An 18,602-nucleotide genomic window follows, 5' to 3' on the forward strand; every position below is an offset into this window, starting at 1 on the left:
AAACAGATGTGGAAACAGATATAAAAGGCCATATTATCCATGATTTTATTAATATGAAATGTCCAGAACAGGCAAATTTATAGAGATACAAAGCAGATTAGTGGTTACCAGGAACTAGGGAAGGAGGTATGGGGCATGACCTCTGATAGGTATGGAGTTTCTTTGGGGGGAGATGACTAGTGTGGTGACAGTTGAACTACTCCTCAGTATATACACAGACTCATATATAAAAAGCACTGAGATTATATTCTTTAAATGAGTGAATGATGTACTTTAAGTGATATAGCATGCATGAGACCCCGAGTTCAACCCCAAGCATTGTTTTAAAAAAACAACACCAGGAGAATTTGGTTTTGTCAGAAGAGCATCTTAGAAATGATTTCCTAATACCAGATCGCTTGACCATATCTTCTTGCCATAGGCAGATAAGAGCTGAAACCTCACAAAACTGACCTCAACACTTGTCATATACCACACTCAGCACAGCAGGCAAGTCAGAGAAACCAGCTCTCAACATTGAGCAGCCAATAAGACACCACCAGAGTGGGGATAAGCCCCTGGGCAAGTTACCTGCCAACTCTGGACTGTGTGCACTGCAATCTGTAAAAGGAAGCAGCTGACCCAGGAGGTGTCAAGTTGCCCACAATATTCTAAAACATCTCAGTTCTATATTCTTTTTTTTTTTTTTTTTAAGATAGAAAGGAGAGGGGGAGGGGGGGGAGAGAGAGAGAGAGAGAGAATTTTTTAATATTTATTTTTCACTTTTCAGTGGACACAACACCTTTATTTTATTTTTATGTGGTGCTGAGGATCGAACCCAGCGCCCCGCGCTTGCCAGGTGAGCGCATTACCGCTTGAGCCACATCCCCAGCTCAGTTCTATATTCTTTTTTCAGGTAGGTGACCCTGAGCCAAAATGTTATCGCCAAGCCCTGATGGTAACAGAGAAAATCCCATGCAGGTGTTAGGATATGACCTGCTGGATTTGGACTCCACTTTAAGAGTCCTTGAAGGGAAGGCCAGATCAGCTTTCCCACAAGGCACAGGGTAGGGTGAGGGGAACAGCTCCAAGTACCAGTGCAAGGCTCCACACTGCACAGTGATTAAGGAAAAATTCTTAAACGTTTAGAGCAGCATTGAGAAACTACAGGAATGGCCAGAGGGCAAAGGCCATCTGGCTGGAATTATCCTCTACCTCTGATCCTCACAGAGAGCGGGACCATCCAATTTAGGACCAGGCTTCAAAAACAGTGACCAATGGGAATGTTATCTTTACCCACAAACTCAAGGGTAAGATGGAGACAGCAAAGAGTGCAATCCCACAGCAACATGCCTTCCTGTCTTCTCTAGAAGGTGGCTATCAGTTTCTGAGGCAGTGCTTACTTAAAAGTGCCCAAGGAACTCACTGGGGCCCACTGAACAAGTCAGAGCTTTTCATTCCACACATACCAGACCCCAAGCACTCACCTGGCCTCAGGGTATAGGACGAGAAGCACTGGTCCTACCAGTTGGCCATGTCCACAGCTATGTCAAAAGACAACTTGCATCAATGTGTTGACCAACCTAAACCAAAGGACAAAAAAAGAAATGCTGAGTTCCCAAGGAAGGATTCTGGAATATACTGGCAATTTAAAATGTCTCCAGGACAAAATGTGCAGCTCAATGATAGAGCACTTACCTATCTATCATGCACAAGGCCCTGGGTTCCATCCCCAGCACCATAAAAAAAAAATAATAATAAAGTATCTCCAAACACTGGAAAAGCCTTCCATAACAGGGGCAAGCTGAAGAAATAAACTTCTATCTATTCCAAGGTATGAACCAATATGAGGACAGCCAATAAACACCAATCATTCCAGGAATTGTTTTCACCACTATAAACGGAGATGTGAAGGTGGTAAAGAGTCATGTGAAATTAAATTATTTCTACCTTTCACATACTGAATACACAGAAAAATGGTTTGAATTTTTGTTACAACAGTAGTGATATTAATAACAGAAATAATAATTGCTGTTAACCCATCATTTAACGGATGCTTAACAGTGTGTTCCTGATACTATGCTTGAACACCATATAGATCTAAATCCCCAAGACAACATTAGGGGTAGGTTACAAGACCATGCCCATTTTATAGATAAGGGATCTGATGTATATGGATTTACCAGGATCACAGAGTACACAGGTAGCAGCTAAGAGCTCACTCAAGAATCCTATCCAAAAGTAGCCTCTAAGGCACTGGCCTAAGAAAGTCACCCACCATTCCAGGCAGTGTTGGGTTTGTCCTCAAGAAAGATGGGAGAACAACGTGATTGGGAAGGGACAGACTTCACCTCCCCAGACAGAAGCAGCTTTACCTCTAACCTCAGGGGTTATACCCACAGGGTTTACAACTGCCCAGGGAGGAAGGGGCTGCCTATTGTATAGACAGGAAAACTAAGGCTCAGGAACATTTAAAAGGGTAGATGTCTGGTTCAATGGCAGAGCATTTGCCTAGCTTGTGCAAGGTTGTAGATTCCATCCCCAGCATCAGAAGAAAAATGTTCAGGAATTCTCTCAAGGTCACAGAGACAGGATAGCCCCAGGGCATCCACTCCTGGTTGTGGAGTCAGACATCCAGGGCTGTGGGCCAGAGGCTGAACCTAGTGAATTGGCCAAATCCCAGACTCCCAGCAGTTAGTCCTGTTCCTTGTTGCTTGACAGGTAGTGTCAACATCACCTCTGTTGTCATTCTTTGCACCTATATGACTACCAGGAGCTTTCTCTGATATGAAACCTTTATTTTTAAACTGGGTTCACAGGAATTCACAGCTCATGGGCAGCAAGAAACATTCCTACAGAAAAACCTGCAAAATAAGGATGAGAGCAAACGCCAGTGAACTCTGTGGAAAGAGGAACAAAAGAACACAAGGCACCCTCTTAAAAGAGGTCCAGGGTTGACTATAGACACCAGGAGGCTAGCTTCACAAGAGAGGAACTTTCTGCCATTCTTTTTGGCTCCATTCAGTCTGGGAAACCCAAAGGTTTCTTCTACACTTAAAATGAAGCCTCTTTACTGCAGAAGTGGAAAATCTCCAAAGCCAGAACCCATACTTGCCAAGCACCTGCTTTATTACAGGACTACTAAGGTCAAAACATACTATTCCCATCTTAGAATGCTTTGACATTTTTCCCCAACTTTACAAGAAGCAATTTTTTCCCCCAACTTTATAGAAGCACTACCAATGCAGTAGAAAAACATAATTCTAATCTTGAATTTAGACCTTTCCTGGGGTGGTGATGTGCAGTTCAATCCTGTCTCAAAATGGTAGGTAGCAGCACACACTGCAACTCCCCATGGGTCCTTTAACAAACAGAAGAAACAACTGATACTACAGTGTGGCGTATTATCAATGTAGGATGTTTGTTCAGTAGGTTAAATAGATTCAATGCATTTTTTATTTTATTTTTATGTCACTGTGGATTGAAACCAGGGGCACTTACCACTGAGCCACATCCATCCCCTATCTTTTTATTTTGAGACAGGGTCTCACTAAGTTGATGAGACCGTCTTGAAATTATGATCCTCCTGCCTCATCCTCCTGAGTCACTGGGATTACAGGCATGCACCAACACACCTGGCTGCATTTTTTATTTTTATAATATTTCCAATTTATGATGAATTTTGTCCCATTGTAAGTCAATGTCATGACTTACAATGCCCTCATATGTATACCAATGTCAACTTTGTTTCTACATACTAGTAACAACCAGAACTCAAGGTCTTAAAAAAAAATCAATTTACATTAGCATAAATATGTGAAATACCTAAGGATAAAGAAATTATAATGAGGGCTGGGGATGTGGCTCAAGTGGTAGCGCGCTCGCCTGGCATGCGTGCGGCCCGGGTTCGATTCTCAGCACCACGTACAAACAAAGATGTTGTGTCCGCCGATAACTAAAAAATAAATATTAAAAAAAAAAAAAAAAGAAATTATAATGAAAACTTAAATGGAGAGAAATGCTAGAATATATTGATTTCTCTCCCAAATTTATCTATAAATTCAACATAATCCCAATTAAAAAAATTCAGCAGACTTTTTTGTAGAAATGATAGGAATTTCACTGAAATTCTAAATTTTATGTAAAGGCTGAGGGTGTAGCTTAGTGGTAAAGTATGTGCTTTAGCATGTGCAAGGTCTTGGGTTCAATCCCAAGCATGTTCAAAAAGCAAGTATATAAGAATGTAAAGGACCTAAAATAATGAGAACATTGAAAAATGGACAAATTTGATATACCCTACCTGATTTCAAGACCTACCATAAAGCTTCAATAACTAAGACAGTGTGATATGTACACAGAAACAAGTAGAACAACAAACAACAGATCCACTCATGTGGGAATAACTCATTTTCAACAAAGATCCAAGTACCAGGCTCTGTGCAACCACAAAACACAAAAATTACAACATAACAGTGCACCAGGGGACATAGTGTAATATGCAAGTTTTAAGGTACCTCAGTCTTTCAAACTTCACTACAGCTTTCCCCAGTTTGTGTCAAATCCATTCTTCCAGTTAACCAGACTGAAATCTAGAATTGCCCTCTTGAAATTCCCCCAATATTCATCCCATAGGCAATCCTGTTGGTACTCCCATCAAATACATCTGGAATTCCAACCACTTCCCACACTACCAATGATCATGTATTCCCTCCCTGCCAGCACAAGCACTTCCAAATGACTAGCTTATTCAAGTCCTTAAGTTCAAAGTTCATTCAGGGGGCTGGGGATGTAGCTCAAGCAGTAGCGCGCTCGCCTGGCATACGTGCGGCCCGGGTTCGATCCTCAGCACCACATACAAACAAAGATGTTGTATCCACCAAATACTAAAAAATAAATATTAAAATTCTCTCTCTTTAAAAAAAAAAAAAAAGTTCATTCAGTACAGCTGGGCCCGATGGCGCACACCTGTAATCCCAGCAGCTTGAGAAGCTGAGGCAAGAGGATCATAAGTTCAAGGCCAGCCTCAGCAAAAGCAAGGTGCTAAACAACTCAGTGAGACCCTGTCTCTAAATATAAAATACAAAAGATGTGGCTCAAGCGGTAGCACACTCGCCTGGCATGTGCGGGGCCCTGGGTTCGAACCTCAACACCACATTAAAAAAATAAAATAAAGATAGTGTCCACCTAAAAACTAAAAAATAAATATATAAAATATAATACAAAATAGGGCTGGAGATGTGGTTCAGTGGTGGACTGCTCTCCAGTTCAATTCCCAGTACAACCCCCACCCCCCAAAATAAAAGTTCATTCAGCATGAAACTCTGTCCTCTCCTGACCCCGAAGGCCCACTGGGTACCTATCAACCTACCCCATCCTTGACTTCTTCCAGCCCTACTGGCCTCCTGACCATGCCCCATATCTTCCACACCAGGCACCTTTCCACTGGGCTTTTTTTTGTTTTTATGTTTTAAACAAAATCCCAGCGACTGTCATTTTAAAATCAACTCTTCCAAGGGTGCTGTGGTGTGCACCTGTAGTCCCAACTACTGGGGGGCGGGGGCTGGAAAACAGTAGGAATACTTGAACCCAGGAACTCAAGGTCAGCCTGGACAACAAAGTAACCACATCTTAAAAAAAAAAAAAAAAATTATTCCTTAATCTGCATTCCAAATAGTAAAGGACCTTTAAAAATATAACTATACAGTATATATCCAGCGCTTCCATTTTTTCAGAAGAGATTGTACATTTATCTGTCCTGAAGTTAGTTGCAAGTCTGCACTAAGTTGCTCTCTGGTTCAACCATCCTACCTTCAGGTGGCTGACGCTGGTGTCCCCTCAGTTGCTGTCTTTGCTCCAGTGTCTTGTGGAGGGCCAACCTGCTAACTATACTCCTATGCTGCTCCTTCTCTTTCTACACTCTATACAACACAGCTACTGTGTCTGTGGACTTTCTCACACAATAGTGTAAATGCCACAAAGAGCAGGGCTGTCTGATGCCTGATTTTATTTCAAGCACCCAGAATTGTGACACACAACTGTGCTCAATAAATATTTAAATAAATCAGAGGGGAAGGTGTAAAACTAAAATAGAAGGACCCAATCTGAGAAGCACATGACAGCAGCCCCTTCCATATAGTTAGTGCAAAATTCACAAAAGCACCAAGACTAAGATCACTTAACATTCTTAGAATGAGATGCGTTTCTTGAAAATGAACTATAATCGCTTTTCACTGATCTATCATTTGCACTGTTTTGCCATCTACCTCACACTGGCTGAGTTCAGAGAGCTTTTACTGTTTTTATTTCCAACCCATACATTTAAAACAGTATCAAGTAACCCTTAAGTACACAATTACCAACTCTTAAGAGACTCTTCTGCTCCCCTGATAAATCATTATGGTTTGGCTTTGACCCTGCACCTGGGTACGCCACTTACTGACACATGTATATACAAGCACTCTCACATCCCTAACCCACAACCCACCCCAACACAACTTCTCAATCTAAGGGAAGATCACACTTGATGAGAAGGTAGCCATGGTGATTTACATGAAATCAAGTCACTGTGCTTTGGGTAACAGAAGTTCTTTGTTGCCATTTTATCCCCTCCAGTCCAAGCAAGCAAAGGACAGCTTCCCTTTTAGGAGGCACTGGCCAGACTTGAGCTATTCCCTGGGGAGCTCCAGTAACAGAGATATGCCCATGGCCACTGCAGGATGGTTTGTCTGGGGCCATAGGCACTTGGTGGGGAAGCGTGGGCTCTATGAGGTACACCTAGAGAGTCCATTGTCCCTTGCACCAGGCCAGGCTATACAGAAGCTGCAGCATACCTCCTTTCTCTTCCCAGTACCTGAACTCACCAATGCTTTTACTATCTCTAAAATTTTTCAACCAGGCCTATACCCAAATATTTACCACCCTGACTTCCATCCAATCCTGGGTACATGACATTAGGCCCAACGAAGTCCAAGATGAAACCTAACCATAATGTTTACCTTCCCCTGCTCCTCTTCCAGACCACAAAACTCACTTGTTCTACACAAACAACAGTCACCTGAGCCTGAAACCTCTCTGCTCATGGTCCTATCAATTGTACTGCCAAATTCTTAAGGAGAAGAACTACCTGGTTCCACCAGAAAGTGAGAAACTGAAGCAAGGAAACAGTAGAGCATCTCAAGGAAGCTCAGAGGTCATGCTGCTCCAGTAAGTGCCCACCTGCCAGCCAGTTGGAGAAGGATTAGCTTGGACCACAAGATTTTTTTTTTTTTTTTTTTTTTTTTTTAATAAGTCTTCTGCTGCTGGGGATGGAACCCAGGACCTTCTTCAAGTTAAGCACATGCCCTACCACTGAGCCACACCCCCAGCCCAGATTCAGTTTTCTAACATGGGGACCAGCACACTATTGGTTGCCACTTATTTAGATAAATTAAGTTTTCCTGGGACAGAGACATGCCCAGTACACTCTAATCTACAGCTGCTATTGCTGCACAATGACAGAGTCATGAATTGGTGACAGAGACACTAAGGCCTGAAAATCAAAAACAGTATCTCCATCTTGAATGATCGGGAGAAAACCTCACCCCTGACAAGCTGTGCTGAACATCTGTTAAAGGGCTTCTGAGGGCCTAGCATGTGTGAGGCACTGGGTGTGATCCTTAGCGCCATATAAAAAATAAAATAAATGAAGGTACTTTATCAATCTACAATTAATAAAATAAAAATAAAAAATGGGGGCTGTGGCTCAGCAGTAGCGCACTTGCTTGGCATGTATGAGGCACTGGGTTTGATTCTCAGAACCACATATAAATAAAGAACTATCAATGACTAAAATAAATAAATAAGTGGATTAAAAATTTTAAAAGGGGGGGCTGGGGTTGTGGCTCAGCAGTAGAGCACTCGCCTCGCACGTATGAGAACCTGGGTTCGATCCTCAGCACCACATAAAAATAAATAAGTGAAGGGCTGGGGATGTGGCTCAAGCGGTAGCGCAATCGCCTGGCATGCGTGCGGCCCGGGTTCGATCCTCAGCACCACATACAAACAAAGATGTTGTGTCAGCCGATAACTAAAATAAAATAAATATTTTAAAAAAAAAAATAAGTGAAATAAAGGTATTGTTTCCAACTACAACTAAAAAATAAAAAATAATTTAAAAAAGGAGTGCTCAGTAAGGAGACAAAAGTGACCCTGGTCACGGAACATCACTGACAAGATTAGTCAGGACAAGCCAGGCATGATGGCACAGGCCTATAATCCTAGCAACTTGGGAGGCTGAGGCAGGAGGATCACAAGTTTGAGACCATCTTCAGAAACTTTGCAAGGATCTGTCTCAAAATGAAAATTTTTACAAGGACTAGACAGGTAGATCAGTGGTAGAGCACCTCTGAGTTCAATCTCCAGTATTCCCCCCCCAAAAAAGGGCACAAGCACATCTCAGTGCTCAGGCTCTAGGTTGGTCCCAGAGGACATAAACATTATCTGTTCTCTCCAAGGCACAGAGCCTCATTAACCCTGTGTCCCACAGAGCAGCGGAGAATTGACTCCACAGACTACAAATGCAAAGAATCAATCTCAAGAGAGCCAAGGAGCTGACAGACGGCCATGCAAGCCCATCCTTGACAACCAGAGCTGGCACTGGGGGGCCACAGACTGCCAGTCTCTACTCCCAGATGCCCATTGGGACCACAGTCAATATGTGCCTTGAGGCCCCTGGTTGGCCTATTCTCCCTCAGCTATAGGTAACCAAAGCCTTGATAACGGTTGGATTGTCCACTCCTCACAGAGCCAACACACCCCTTCTTAATTCCCTTAAAACCCCAATGCTCACAGCACCTCACAGCGGCCTTCAAAGCCCTGCCTGTCTTAGCCCCAGATACAATTGTATACACATACCTAGTTGTGCACACATTAAGTTCATGGCTCCAATCACCTCACCTCCTCTCAAGTCCTCAGACCCACTCTGCCTGCCTCCACTGTTGGGCTTTGCACAAGCTGTTACCAATGCCCAGAAAGCCCCCCTCCCTCCCTTCTCTCCCATCCATCCTTCAGGTTCAAGTACCAACATTATTCAGGCAAGCCCTCCCAAGCTAGTCCCTCCCCTCCAGACCTATCCATCACCATGCACTACTGTCCCATTACTTCAAATATGGAAACTTACAGTTAGCTGAAACTTGCTATTTGACATCAAGTATCCCACCAGGTTTGTCCCCCAAAGGCTACAGGTCCCAAAAGATCAAGGGCTTTTGAACATCTCCTCATCCAGCACCCAGATAGGCATGGAGGAGGAGCAAAGGGTAAAATGGCACCCTCTGTGTTGTCAATACCCAACCATGATGTTTCCACTACAGACTTGAGAAAAAAACATAATGATATAAATTTCCCTTAATTAGAAGCAAGTTAATAATCAGGAAGCAGAAACTAGAGATAGGCAAGGCCACAGCCCCAGGTCAAGTGCCTGAGTACATGGCTTCCCTGAGCAGCACAGCTCTTGCTTACACATCTCACACTGGCACTTCTAAAGGTTCCAGAGGTCCCAGGTCTCCCAGGACCTCCTCCCTCATCACCAATGATAATTGAGAGCTGCCCCAGTGCTAGTGGGGTCATGCTTTGCACTCCCCACCTCCTTTCCCCTGCTTCTGACTCCTGAAGTTAGTATCCCACCCTAAAACCAATCTTCACAGGGATCAGAATTTTGCCCTCTCCCCTCTAAAAGGCTCTGCCTCCACCATCACACCACCATACTCTTCCCTTCTCAGAATTCCAGGCCTCCTTCCTATCATGCCACCAAACCAACCCAAAGGTTAAACATCTTCTGCCCAGCCCCCAGTTCTCCTGACAGTTAATGAATTCCAACTCCTTTAGTGAGAACTAGTTTGCTTGTCCAGACACCTTAAGACATCCCCTCATGACTCAAGGCCATCCTGAAGATCAAGAGCCCTGACACCAGGCAGGATGTACAAAAGAAGTTACTAGCACTTTTTCTACTAGGATTAAATGTTCTTCCTCAAAATACATCAGCTTCTACCTGGATGCTTCTTCTAGAGTTTCCACCCTCCCTTGCCAGCAGCTGCCTGGGCAAAAGTGCATAAAAGCTGGCTGGGCTTGGTGGCATGCCTGTAAAACCAGCAATTTGGGAGGTTGAGGCAGGAGGATCACAAGTTTGAGGCCAGCCTCAGCAACTCAGTGAGGTCCTATTCAACTTAGAGAAACCCTATCTCAAAACAAAAAATAAAAAGAGCTGGGGATGTGGCTCAGTGGTTAAGTGCCGCTGGTTTCAATTCCTGGTACCAAAATGGGGGGAGGCATAAAAACCCCTATACTTAAAATGTACAGAAATCAATGTCTCTGAGACTCTATATAATGTTTATTTAGTGTTGAGGATGCACAGTGTGAGAAAATATCTTCTCTGTTAGTAATGAGAAATCTAGAAACTGGTGTTTCCTAATGATATTTGAAAAACATTTATTCTTTTTTTTTTTTTTTTTGAGAGAGAGAGAGAGAGAGAGAGAGAGAGAGAGGGGGAGGATTTTAATATTTATTTTTTAGTTTTCGGCGGACACAACATCTTTGTTTGTACGTGGTGCTGAGAATCGAACCCGGGCCACACGCATGCCAGGTGAGCACGCTACCACTTGAGCCACATCCCCAGCCCGAAATACACATTTATTCTTATACCTCATTTGCTGGCATCCTTAGGATCTCCAAAATCCTAGTTTCTTGCTGTATGCTAATGAGCTGACTGATAGCCAGCAGCAAATAGGTCATTCCTTAAGGAGGATATGGGGAATGGCTAGTCACCAGAATTAGAGGTTGGGACCTTCATCCCTACCCCCTAGAGAGGGCTGAAAGGTTGAGATGATCACAGTTGGCCAAGAACATCATCCAAAAAAAAAACAAACTCGAAGGACAGGATTCAGAGAACTTTTGGGTAGGAAAACAAGTGGAGGTTCCTGTAGAGTGGCACACCCAGAGAGCCCATGGAAGCTCCCTGACCTTCATAGCATGACTCACAGCATGTGCTTCTTTATCCACGTCCTTCATAATACCCTTTATCATAAACCAATAAATACAAGTAAAATGTTAGCGTTCTGTGAGCAAATTAACCAAACCAGAGGCAGGGCCCATGAACCCCAATTTACAGTCAAACCACAGAGAAAACCACCTGGGGCTGGCGATGGGCATGGGGAGCAACACTGGGGAACTGAGAATATGTGGAATCTGATACTGCCTCCAGGTGGAGAGTGTCAACATGGAACTGAATTAGAGGAAAACCAGCTGGTGTCTGTTCCTAAATGGCTACCTACTTGGTGGTCATGGTGGCAGGGGGTATCACCCACACATCTTAGACCACAAAAGTATTTTGTGTTGTGAGAATATATGAGGAAAAACTTTCCCTCTATCTTCCTTGACTCCCCTTTAATATAAATACCAACATGTGTCATATTAAGAGAACTCACTGACAAATAGCTAAAGGAAAACATGAAATACCTGTGATCGCCAAGCAGTACACCAGAACATTCACCTCAAATGCTCCTTGATGCTGCTCTCCCTCAATCCACTGAAGATTTTAGAGGTCTTAGGGTCACCCACCAAGCCAGAGGAAGTATACCCAGGCCCTGCTCCTCCAGAGACCAGAAGAAATCCCATGGAATCTTTGTGCTCCAAGGCTCTGCTCCCAAGATGATGTTACAATGAGCCTTCTAGAACTACATAAATCTTCTTTAATTCCCTATGCCTGGCACAAGATAAACTATCAATGTGAGCAATTTTATCCCTTCTTCCTAAGCTAACACTTGAAGGATAGAATATATGTTCTTATAAAGATGCAGATTATTTCTAAATTTTTTAAAAAGTTTGTTTACTGTGGTAAAATACACATAAAAACTAAAAAATAAATATTAAAATTCTCTCTCTAAAAAAAAAAAAAAGAAAAGAAAACATTTATACTGCTATACAACCATCACCTCCATCCATCTCCAGAACTTTGTCATCTTGTAAAACTGAAACTCTATACTATGAAATACTCCCTGTTCCCTCCTACCTCAGCCTCTGGCACCCACCAGTCTACTTTCTGTCTCTATGAATGACTCTAGGAACTCCATATAGATGTGATCACACAATATATGCCCATTTAAATCAGAATTATTTCACTTTGAAAGTCTTCAAGAAAGAGCCACATGTATCACTTAAACCCTTTGGGGCCAACACATGTACAGAACAAAGTCCCTGGGACAGTTATCCTGCAATGCCCAAGCATGGCTCTAAACCCTACCCCCCCTGCCCAGCTATGGTCCTCACATGCTTCAATACAAAGCAGGCCCCCCTTTTCACTTCCCAAATAAACTGTACTCAGTGTGGTGCATGTCTGTAATCCCAGAAAACTCAGGAGTCTGAAGCCCTAAGCAACATAGACCCTGTCTCCAAATTTAAAAAATTAAAAGAACTGGGGATGCAGCTAAGTGGTAAAGTGCCCTCAGTTCAATTCCCAAAACTACAAATAATAAGTTGGAACAAGAGGCACTAGAAACACTGAATGGCAAGTTAAAAGCAGGATCCAAACACCTTAAACTTCATATGTCTGACCCCAGCACTTAGCTGCCAAAGCACTCTACCTTCCTGGAGACAAAACACCTGTTCCAGCTTCATCTCATAGACATGAATGAGCCAAGGGAATGCCAGTGAGGGGAAATGGTGGAGATGACCAATCTGTCCTGGACATGTTTGTTTGTTTATTTATTTGTGGTACTAGAGATTGAATCCCAGGATCTACTACTGAGCCACATCCCCCCACCCAGTTTTGTTTTATTATGAAACTGGCATCTCACTAAGTTGCTGAGGCTGGCCTTGAACTTGTGATCCTTCTGCCTCAGAGTCACCGGGTATACAGGTGTGCACCATCACTCCTGTCAGGCACAAACTTCCTCTAAGTGGAAACCAGCAACATCACTGCCTGCCCCAAATCCACTCCCTAGTACATAAGCTAAACTCAAGGACCCTTACATAGCCCCACTAGGGGTGTCCTGAGTTTCTGTCATATCCAGCTCCGGAAAAGGGAGACTAGACAACCAGTCTACATCACTGGAAAGGAAAACACTGACTACATTCCCTCCCTTAAGTTCTAAGCACAAAGCCAGTCTATCATATAGGCATGGTTGGACTCATGTGGCCGAGTACACAGATGCTACACGGAAAAACAAAACCCTAAGTAAGTGATCCCAACTCCTAGCCAAGAGGTACCCAACTTGCACAAAATGGCAGGTGCTTTTTTGCCTATCTTTTCAAACTGGAAATGCTCAAAGCACTCCAATTATCACTTGGTAGGCACTCGTGATTACATTAAGAAGGAGAGGGGTGAATATGACCATCTGGGGTTTCCATCTAGCTTACCTTCGCAAGCTAGCAGTCTTGCTTGAAAACACAAGTGTAGGGCTAGGGCTGTAGCTCAGTGGCAGAGTGCTTGCCTAGCAACATGTGAGACACTGGGTTTGATCCTTAATACCATATAAAAAATTAAATAAAATAAAGGCATGCAGTCTATAATGACAAAAATGAAAAAAAAAAAAAAAACACATGTATTGGCATAACATGTACCTACAAAACACAAAGTCCTAGGATGACTCTAACAAGGGGGAGGGTAAGACTAGGGAGAAGATTAGATGAAGTGCAAGGACCAAAAAAGAAAAATTTCAAAGGATGATCACAAAAAGAGCCAAATGCAGAAGATAGTACTTCCACCACAGAAGTGGTAGAATAGAATACACAAGGGTCCACCTTGATTCAAATGTGGAACCGCCCAGGCAAACAGTCAGGTCAACAGATTTTGTCAGCAGCCAGCCTTGTCCCCAGGAATGTGCCACCCAGGTAGCCATTACAACTTTCAGAATCTTACCCACCTATATTAGCCTTATAGTCGGCTGCCATTTTGCTCATTTTGTGCCAAGAAAGAAAACCTCCAGCCACTCAATTCTTGTGGCAAGTTTTCTTGGGTTTTTATAAAAGCAATATCTTACCTCTCACATGGGCTACTGGACAAAAAAGAGAGAATCCTTTCTTCACCAATGACAGCAAGCATCAGCTGCCTCTGAGAGATCCTGAGCCTGGTCACCAGAATATCCTGAAATCATGAGCCATGTCCCCAGTTCAGTATATTCTCCCCACTGTGGAGAGGGGTGGCCACTTTTTGACAACACAGGCACCAACCCTGATCTGCATATTTACCAGCAGGTCAGAGACCAGTGAATTACCCTGAGTCTCTCCAAGAGCAGCACTACACTTAAGGCCAAACCCAGAGTTTACTCAGCTGCCTCAATAGCCTTCTTCAAACAGGTGGTTATGGAGAGTAAGGCATCAACTTCAGTTTGATAAGGTAACCTACTGAAGGTTCTCCCCGACAAGTTAACTAAAACAAGTATCTTTTTCTCGAGAATACTTTCCTGTGGAAGGGAAAAGAAAAAGCTTGTTGCTCTTCAAGAGCACCCTTAGAAAACAGTGTTACAAGTGGTAGAGGATTGTCTAGCATGTGTGAGGCACTGGATTCAATTCTCAGCACCACATATAAATAAACAATAAAGATCCACTGACAACAAAAAAAATATTTTAAAAAATGGGTGGCACATTCCTGGGACAAGGCTGGCTGCTGACAAAATCTGTTGACCTGACTGCTTGTCTGGGAGGTTCCACATTTGAATCAAGGTGGACCCTTGTGTATTCTATTCTACCACTTTTGTGGTGGAAGTACTGTCTTCTGCTCCCGCCACACACAAATGGAGACCTGGGCCTATAGGAAAAGAATTTCATAAACCTGAAATTTAAACAAAAACCACAAGGGAAGTTCATAGCACTTATTCCTGCACTGTCCAAGATGAAACTGATCACTTTGTAATGTACCTTTTTTGTGTGCATGAGTGCTGGGGATCAAACCCAGGACCTCATGTATGCTAAGCAAGAGCACTATGACTGAACTATACCCGCCCCCATCCAGGACTGACCACTTTGTATATTTAACAGCAACAACTAGGATTGTAGAAATTCAACCAAAGAAACATACAGGCAGAACAAAGCCTAGAGAAGCCAGTTTTCCTCCTTAATCCCCCACCTCTATGAAGAAAAATGCCCATGTGGCACTCCAATACTTCCTGGGAGGCTGGGACTGGATGCCTGCTGTCTGATGAGCTGCAGCTGGACAGACCTATATCCTCAGGTGGTCTCTGCCATTTATATCCTCAAGAATACTCTGGGCTGGCAAATGGAAGACAGAACAAGTGAGTGAGGTCTATTTAAGCTGGCAATATACAGAATACACAAGGGTCCACTTTGATTCAAATGTGGAACCGCCCAGGCAAGCAGTCAGGACAATGTCATCCACTCACAAATGTTTCAGACACCTCCACATCCAGTTAAAGACAAGAAAGTACCTTTAATGGGGCTCAATGCCCCCATCCTCTACACCTATCCTGTCTACAACAATCCTGCCTTCTATTACACAGAATTCTAGAAACCCAGTTTGACACAATGTTTTACCTTTAAGAAGGTGGGAAGCACTTTTCAATTACAAAACAATCTACAATAGTCTGACCAAACACTTCCTTTGCTAAGAGGCAGAATTCAAATTCTCTGGCCATCAGGTGCCAAGTCAGTCAACATGATCCAGTAAATTCTCAGATTTGACTGGAACCATCCACAAACCAAACCATGCCATGGCACAGACTAAGAACATGTGGCCAGCTCAGGGGGGACCTCAGCCCAGGAAAAGCCCAAGAGTCCTATATACTTGCTCCAGGTACAGACCAATGAACTGAATCTAGATGTTTCAACACACCACAGCCATAACAAAAATTGCACAACAAACTTTAAAATGCTACAAAGCAAAGTGCTGGGGTTGGCAGATCAGTGTTGAGTCCTCAGGTTCTCTCTCTCCCTTCCCCCGGCCCCAGACATACATACACGAAAAAAAGTGTGATGGCCATGCCTGTAACCCCAGCAACTCAGGAGGTGAGGTGGGAAGACTGCAAGTTCAAGGCCAGCATCAGCAATTTGGTGAAACCTTGTTTCAAAATAAAAAATAAAAGGACCAGAGCTGTGGCCCAGTGGTAGAGTGCCCTTGGGTTTAATAGGAAGGAAGGAAGGAAGGAAGGGAGGAAGGGAGGGAGGGAGGGAGGGAGGGAGGGAGGGAGGGATGGATGGATGGAAGGAAGGAAGGAAGGAAGGAAGGAAGAAAGGAAGGCAGCTAAATCATAAGAAACTGTAACAATGGCAACATCTATCAGTAAATCATGGCTGGCAGTATATATCAATCAAGAACTGAGCCAGGCATGGTGGTACACACCCATAATTCAAGGTCAGCCCGGGCAACTTAGTAGGGCCCTGTCTCAAAATAAAAAGGGCTGGGGATGCAGCTCAGTGGCAGAGAGCCTCCCTAAGTTCAATCCCTAGTACCACTCCAAAAAAAAAAAAAAAATTTTTTTTTAAAGGATGTGTGAATCAACTCCATGCCTTCCTAACAAGAGACAATAAAAGTTTGATAGCAGAATGCCAGAAACAGCAGAGGCTCCTCAAAGAGGGTCTTGCACAGAACTCAATTCTCCTCATCACTGCCAACCCCAAGCTTTAAGGGTAAACTGAAGTTGAAGGAGGCAAAGCCTCCTTGAGGTCTTAGATGGGTCAAGGAGGAGATGACAGTTGGATACCCAACTTCTCTGTTGTCAGTTTCCCACAGCCCTATATACAGACATACCCTATCACTGAATCCTCACAATCCATTGAGTCCCCAGCATTACAGAAGGATACCAAGGCTTGGGCAGAGGAATTGCCATGTGGACACAGAGCTCTGCCAGCTGGGAGGAATTCTGCTTGCCATAGCCAAACAGCCAGCATCTAAGGAGCAAAGGGAAGAAATTATACTGTGGGGTCAGATACCTGGACCAGAACAGCCAGACAGAAATGCCAAAATGCTCACTCCAGAATAGCTGGTGAGGAGAACTGAAGTCTGGAATTACATTTGGGCCTTTCCTTGCAAGGTTTTAGTACTAAAACTGATGAGTTATAAGATGCAATGCAAATTTCACTTGAATATCAGCCTTAAAATAAGACATTCTGAAAAAAAATCTGAAAGTTATGAAGCCTTGGGTTGTGCCCTCCATGGAATTTACCCCCAGAGAAAGCCAAGGGCCCACAAAAAGTAAGACTCTGCCACACAAAACCCACATCCAAGGAGGACTAGCACATCTTTCTTCCTTTTGCACACAACAAAATAACTGTACATGTCAGACTCCACTCCAGAGGATGAGGATAGAACACCTGCACACATGGACAAACATACACAGGGTTGTCATTTATATGCAAACATGAGTCCAATGCATGTGGGCAAACATCAACACATATACAAGGCCTCGATGCATATGCATATTTACCTACACATGGAGCCAATACACGTATACACACGTGAACATACTCAAGTACACGCACATGGGCGCACATGTACACACACAAGCAAACTCTGCCCTCCATACTTCTTTTCATTTTTGACAATTTAGTGCATCCCAAAGAAGCACTGTTGGGCCAGGGTTGTGGCTCAGTGGTAGAGCACATGCCTAGCATGTGTGAGGCACTGGGTTCGATTCTCGGCACAGCATATAAATAAATGAATAAAATAAAGGTCCATCAACAACAACAAAAAAATTTAAATAATAATAATAAAAAGAAGCACTGTTATGTGATCGGGTTCCTAAACACCCACAAAGACCATCTCTCCCCAGTGTCTCTGAAGCATAGTCCTGCCTGGATAACTCAACCACAAGTAAGGCATCCCCTGCAAAGACCACAAGGGAAGACAAGGGGGACCACACAGGGTACAAGAGGAGAGAAGGGGGCAAGGCAACAGGGGTAGAGGACATGTCTACATTGTCTGCTACCAGTGGTCACTCTTCACTCACCCTGCAAATTGTCTTTACTGGCCAGCCTTGCAACGAATTCCCCATCAACTCCTTCTCCAACAAAGCCCACTTCACTGCCCCAGGCTGCCTTGTCCTCCCCCGCCCCCAATCCCATCCCATCCCATCCTCTGCCTCCAGCTACATCACACATACCTAGGCTCTATCAGTCACACCAGCACCAACATCTAGCCTGAGACCCAGGCCTCCTTATGAGTGTTCTTCAGCTCTGATCAGGCGTTCCCCTGATCCTTCACTGAGAAAACTACCACTAGGCATACACATTCTCAAAATGTTACAGAAAAGCTCACTTAATGAAAACGTTGGGGACATCAAGAAAATCATCTTTAATGTTGACAAGAGATTTTGTTACTAAGAGGGGGAGAGTTTAACAGTGGCTACTAATTATTGAATTCTTTATTTGGTGCCAGGCAAGGTGCCAGCTCTTCACATGCCTGATTTCATTTAATCCTCACAACCACAGAACTAAGTACTACTGTTACCACTCACACATCACACAAGGTACGGCCATTACTCAGTTTATAAGAGTACTACCTTTATTAGCCACACTCCGTATGAAATACTGCCACTGATACCCACACTTCAGACAGGACACTACCAATGATATCCCCAATCTACAAATAGGAAAAACAAAGCTCAGAGAAGTCAAGGGAATTGTCCAGTGTCACACAGTTA

General features: G+C 43.6%; 1 protein-coding gene across 8 annotated transcripts in view; it reads right to left on the reverse strand.

Annotated features, from left to right (window-relative positions):
* Gatad2a (GATA zinc finger domain containing 2A) overlaps positions 1–18,602 on the reverse strand; it is a 110,926-nt gene that overhangs the window by 62,461 nt on the left and 29,863 nt on the right. For 6 of the 8 annotated variants that reach the window (XM_076845189.2, XM_076845229.2, XM_076845207.2 and 3 more), the window contains exon 2: positions 1,467–1,562. The exons of the other annotated variants lie outside the window; for them this stretch is intronic. The gene's annotated coding sequence lies outside the window, so the exon portion shown is untranslated. The remainder of the gene's footprint in view (positions 1–1,466; positions 1,563–18,602) is intronic. 8 annotated transcript variants of the gene reach the window in all.

The sequence above is a fragment of the Callospermophilus lateralis genome, chromosome 1, assembly GCF_048772815.1.
Source record: "Callospermophilus lateralis isolate mCalLat2 chromosome 1, mCalLat2.hap1, whole genome shotgun sequence".
Taxonomy (NCBI): domain Eukaryota; kingdom Metazoa; phylum Chordata; class Mammalia; order Rodentia; family Sciuridae; genus Callospermophilus; species Callospermophilus lateralis.